Source organism: Pteropus medius, unplaced genomic scaffold (assembly GCF_902729225.1).
Source record: "Pteropus medius unplaced genomic scaffold, Ma_sr-lr_union100, whole genome shotgun sequence".
NCBI lineage: Eukaryota > Metazoa > Chordata > Mammalia > Chiroptera > Pteropodidae > Pteropus > Pteropus medius.
In genome coordinates, this window is record NW_024351073.1 from 3,803,054 (window position 1) to 3,809,574 (window position 6,521).

Here is a 6,521-nt window from a genome sequence, read left to right on the forward strand (position 1 = left end):
TACATGCACACATGGATAATCAATTTTCATCAAAGCTGCCAAGATAATTCGGTGGGGGACAGAATAGTCTTTTCTATAAGTGGTAATGAAACAATTGAATATTCACAGAAAAAATACCCTCAACTCTTTTACTTCATAACAGAAGATTTACTGGGTATGCATTGTCAACCTAAATATAAGAGGTAAAACTATGAAGCTTTTGAAGGAAAACTGGAGAAAAATCTTTATGGCCTTGAACTAGGTAAATTTCTTAAAAAAAAAATCTGACTCAGAAAAAGTTGGTAAATTGAGCTTCATCAAAATTTAAAACATCTGCTTTTCAAAAGGCACATTAAGAAAACAAAAAGACAAGCCACAAACTAGAATAAAATACTTGCAAATCGTAGATCTGATAAAAGACATCTAAATATACGCAGTACTCTGGTAGTTCAATGCAGAGACAACTATCACCAAAAAAGGAAAGGGAGATTTAAGTACTTTAACCAAGATGATATTTGAACGGCAAACACATGAAAAGATGGTTAACATCATTACTCAGAAAGGAAATGCAGATTAATAAGATGTCCAACACATCCACGAGAATAACTAAAATTTAAAAGATTGGCCACTGGCAAGGATGCAGAGTAACTGGAACTCATAAAATGGTTTCTAAGAATGCAAAATGATTAGCCACTTTGGAAAACAGTTTGGCAGTTTCTCTTAACCCAGCAATCCTAGTTATTGCTCCTACATATTTACTCAAGAGAAATAAAAACCTATGTCCACAGAAAAATGTGTACCAGAATGTTCATACATAGTAGCTTTACTCATATTAGCTAAAAACTGGAAACAACCATCATCTCCATCAACTGCTGAATAAATTGTATATTCATTCAATGGAATACAATGCCCCTACAAGCAACAATGTGTTGTTAAAGAGTTAGGTAACAAAAGAATATGTGATAACATGATTCCATTTATACAAAGTTCAAAAACAATGTAAAACCTGCCCTGGATTTTAGGTATGTATACATAGTTTAGATATGTATACATAGGCAGCAAAACCATAAGAAACCAAGGCTATCATAAAAGTTGGTCTAATGGTTACCTCTAAGGAATAGACAGGAATATGGTTGTAGAGAGACAAGAACTTAGGTATGGGATGTGTGTGCCTTCGAGGAAGTTCTTGACCTAATTGGTATTTCGTCATAGAGTTTACTCCATATTTTATAAAGTTTACATGTAAATTTTATATACACATTTTATAATTAAATACAAAACATTATTTGAGTTATGAATCATTTAGTCACTAAATAAACTAAACACACCAGCTTTCTAAGGACGAGGACTGTCTTATTCACCTCTGTATCTGTTTCCCAGCCTAACAAATGAGCTACAAGTAATAGGAACCTCACCAAATATTTGCTGAATTGAATGAAATACATATTTTATAATTAAAAATAATTTTATGTAATAGTTCTAGAATTAATGTACTACATCATATGGATGGAGACAAAAGATATATTCATGTGATTATGTCAATTCTAAGGAACGACTTAAATGCACAGTAATTCCTAAATTCCACATGTTTAAAAACATTGTCCTGACCATGGCAACACAACCTTGTACAAGTAATAAGAATTTTGCAAATCAAAAGTATTCATTTTTTCGCATATTGTCACAGTAATATTTTTGCCAGTGCACTTGTTCTGTATAATTCACATGCTAAAGAAAAAGGACTGGAGTCCATCCATCCTGACACTATTTCCAGTGACCACGATAATTCAGATGCCAACAATTTTAAGAAAATACACACAAAAAAGAATGTTATAAACTTTATAATGTAAAATGTAAGTAAAAATCTCAATATTTCCATACAAAGTTACTGTGGATGAAAAAGGGGCCACATACTACACCTGACAAACTCAGGGGAGACCTGCATGGCGAGCCTTAACAAACTCGGAGGCAAAAAATAACCCCATAGGATGGTCTAAAGGTAAAAATTCCTAACTAAAAGCAGATCTTGGTGGATAGTGACATCCTGGGCCTATAGCTTCCTTGGCAAAAGTTAACCTTTAACTGAGCCTGTCTTTTGTCTTTTTGCATCTAAGATAATATACCTTTGAAATGTAATACCCTTTCCCAGACCCCTCAGGGCACAATCTCCCACCAGAGACCACAGAATCCTACATTGTTATCTTGTTACCCACATGCCATCTCTATGTGCTATAAATATTAACCATCCTGTAGCTGCCAATATAAAAGAAGTATGTCTCTCCATTTTACTTTTTAGCCAATCGCCGAGATTTCTCTGCTTTCTCCTACCTGCTTAATCCATCACCAATGTATTTCATGTAACCCCCATTATGCCTCCTCCTTTGATTCTAATATATAAAATAAGCTGTAAAACTGCCATTCTCTGGAACATTTTCACAGTCCATTGAGATTTTGCTTCCAGGCACTTCTCAGTTTGGCCCAAATAAACTCTTATAAAACCTTTTGTTAGGCTGGATGATCTTTCACTGACAGCATCATGATTGCATATCTTAAAAAAACAAGTGGAAAAAAAAAAAGAATTTGATCACAAAATAAGAGGGCTAGAAAAACTGCAGGCTAAACTGAGTATATTTCCATATTCCACTTTAAAAAATTAGAGTTTATAGTAAAAGTAATCATGTTTAATATTGGAAATATTAAATAATCCAAGTAGTCTAAAATGCCGTCAATTAGCCATTTTTAATGTACTACCAAGAAAGAAATTTTGCTAATTAAACTGACACGATGCATTCTTATCACTTAGAATTTTTTATTTTTTACTTGTTAAAATAGTTCTTTAGATTTGTAAGATAGTGTTATCATATTTGCACCTTCATTAAAAAAAAATGGAAACTAAATAAATTGGTTAAGGTATTCTTAGAACAATTTCACATTGACAGACCAGCTCTTCTGAATTATTTTTGAACTCAGATAGTGATGTCTGTTTTCCAATCCGCCATGACCCTGCCTGTCCCACACCCTTGCAAGGCATGCTAACAATGCAAAGCCCTGACCACTCTACCCAGGCCATTTCTGAGGGTTGTGTTTGCTGAAGTAATGTCCCAAACAATGAGCTGGCCACTCACTATGAAAAGAAAATCTCCCAGATCACTGTCCCTCTCCTGTAACACAACCCACTTCACCTATGCAAACGTCTGCATTGGCCCTGTGGAACTGCGCGGTATGAGGAACCTCATAGGCATCATACTTACAATTTGCCTACTGCTTCTGCCTTAGAAATAGTCCTTTCCCTCTAACCCCTGGAGTCTCATGTTTTCTGCCAGCTTCCCTGAAACAATAACAGGAGGGCTTGATAGCTTACGAGTAGGGTAAAATACCAAACTCTTCACAGACCCTGAAAAATAACATCTCCATCAGAAATGAGGCATTTCTTAAGAGTGTTCCACTAATGACTCGGGAATTTTCTAAGTTGCTGACGGCCTTTGCAAGTTTTGATGCACAAACACGCACAGGCACTACTGCCACCTGGCTGACAACTGTTGTAAAACTTACCTCAGTTTGAGATGTTAAAATGCATCTTAGAATGGATGAAATACAATACTTGATATAATGGATATTTTTTGTCTATTCATGACCTGTTCTTCAGCTTCCTGATAGCAACTTGATTTGGGGTATCTAATTGAAAGGGTACTTGGTATAATGAATTTTCAAATCTATCCACTCATTTTCTCTTTCATCTTCCTTAAAGGAACCAAATTTCGTTAGACTACCTTCCTTTTCCCTGTGTAAATGAAAGTAGGTTCTCACATGGAAAAGCCATCAGGACAACCTGGCCACCTTCACATAGAGTTTGTGTTTCATGAAACCTGAGACATTTATATTCAGGGCGAGTTATTCAGTCTAGGTTAATGAGATGTGATGGGGCGAAGAACTTACTGGAAAGAAACTTCACTCTTCTGATAACTCTTATTAAAAGAGATGCTCTCCCTTTCATTGTGGCTTTCCAGCCTTAAGTCAAATCAGTGGTGTGCTGTAGCCCCTGATACTGGGTTGCAAATGCTGTTAAATTTTCAGTAAATTTGTGAGCCAGATACTGTCAGGTTTTAACTTGAGATCAGTCATGGTGGAAAATTTTACTTTATAGAAATTGGCAAATACTATAAAATACTATAAACGGGAGGTTCTCTCCAGCCTATAGCAGGTTTTTAAATATTTACCAATATGCCACTGACTTTTTAAGTCCCATTGGGCCCATTAGTTAGCTGGGGTGGGATGACATAGGAGGACAGGGTTATATATGCCATTAATATGGCTGCTAAGGTCCTCTTCTGAATGCACAGAACAGCAGTTCTCAAAGAGAGAGTCTCTAAGCCAGCACCCAAAAGATGCCTTGTACTTAGAATCTGCCACAAGGAGCTCACTTTACATTTGCTGTATATGTCCTATGTTTATTTCACATGATGTAACTGAATTCATAATCTTCCCCCACTTCTCTCTCAAAATCTCACTCATTCGTTAAAGGTGAATTTGTTTGGAAGCCAATAGAAGATTCTTTTCATTTTAGCAGAGTTTTATTTTTATTTAAATAGGAGCTTTCAATATATGATCTTTTTTAAAAAAAAAAAACCAGACTTCTAACTGAAATAACATACAGAAAAGTATACGAATAACAGGATATGTTTTCTCAAAGTGAATACATCTGTTTAAATGCCATCCTGATCAAAATATAGAACCTTACCTAAAAGCACAAATATTCTTTCCTATGCCCTCTCCTGATAGCCAAGGTGTTGGGGCCTGGTCTTTGTATTTGACCTACTTTTTTCCTCTTCATTGGTTGTCTTTTTCCTTTCGATGTTTTTATTGTTTTTTTTTTTTTTTTTGAAAGTAGACATGACAACTTCAATTGCCATTTAAGCAAGAAGAGAATTGAGGACTTGAAATGAAAAGGATGCATGTTTCAGAGTACAGTTAAGTACCAAACAGTGGCCTGCACACTATATCTTGTTGCCTTGCGCACTATATCAATAAGGGTTCAATCAAAAAGAAACAAGCACTAGAATGTGTGTGTGTGAGCACATGTGTGTGCATTTATAGGGATCTGACCTTATGCAATCATGAGCACTTTAAGCAGTAAATGTAAGGCTGTTTTCTTTGCGTTGGATGCTGGAGCTCAAAGTTCGCAAAGCAGTCAGGCAGCAAAGGAAGAAAGCTGCAAAATGGAAGAGAGTAAAGACAGGCTGGGACCTGTAAGCACGAGCTAAAGCTCCTGGGAATTATCCAAAACCCACGTCAGTTCTTGTTGCTTCTAACCTTGGTGGTATTGGTGTCCTGAAGAAGCTGGGCCCTGGGTCGGAGACTCTAAAGAGGATCCAAGGGAAGTTAGAGCAGCTGCAAGCACTGCCTCTGCCTTACAACCAGAGGAGCCAGCAGGTAAGTAACCACATTTGTGAGCCATAAGATGGCTGCTGCTTCACTCCTGCCCTTCAAATCTCCCATAAGAATCTCTCTTGTAATAGAATCTAGCTAGAAACGTACAGGGAAGGGAATTCTGGAAAATGTAATTCAGCCTAGCCAAGTTGACACATTACAAAGCCACCACACTACCCATTCGTTAAATCAAAGAAACTCACCTTTAATAGAGTAGATACCACCTAGAACAAAGATTTTGTTTTCAGCTTCAAGTTTCCAAGCAAAATTATTTGATTATTTACCGAGACAACTGTCTAAACAGTTTAGCTTTATTCACAGAGAAAGGGGCTCTCTAAATTTCTCGTTATATATCAAACTCAAAGCATTAAAGTCTGAATATAGAGTATTACTATAAGCCACAAAGTAGGGTCAATCCAGAGAGGACTCAGAATATATGTAAGAGAATTTTTAGGTAGGAAGAGGAAGAAAAAAGCTCCTCTGGCTTAGGGATCAGATATATATGTGTTATTTCAAGGTAAAATCTCACGGGGACTGGGTTGAAGAGAAAGTTGAAAGCAGAGTAGCTTTTCCCAGTTATTGGGTAAGACTGTACTTTAGGATGTTCCTCCACCCCCAATTTGGGGTGATCCCAGCAAAATGAAACATAACATGTGATAGGGAAAGGAGATGAGTCATCATTCTTGACCTGCTCTCAGCTCTTATGTCAAGTTTAAGGGAAATAACATTCTCACATGCTTGGAGAAGTGGGGTGTTGAGAGCAAGGGGACCCCACTGTAGAGGCAACAGAATGGAAAGATGAAGGATGTGTCTGAGCTTTCATGGGCACTGTAGTATTTTAAGGAGGAAATCAGGGGCTCACTATCTGTACCACATTAGACACCAATGCAGGAGACCCAGTAGGAAACATCAGACATCCTGAAGCAGTGATGGGTAAGCATATGGAAAACAAAGTTGGAGTATGATCACTCTCCACCACTGTTGTTAAACCCTTTCTACCACTATCATTATGAATCTAATCTGTAGATTAAGTAGAATGGGAAGGAAATCTTCAAGACAGCATTTATTTGAAAGAGACTTTATCAAAAAAGAAATGGAAGTAACATGAATTGACAAGA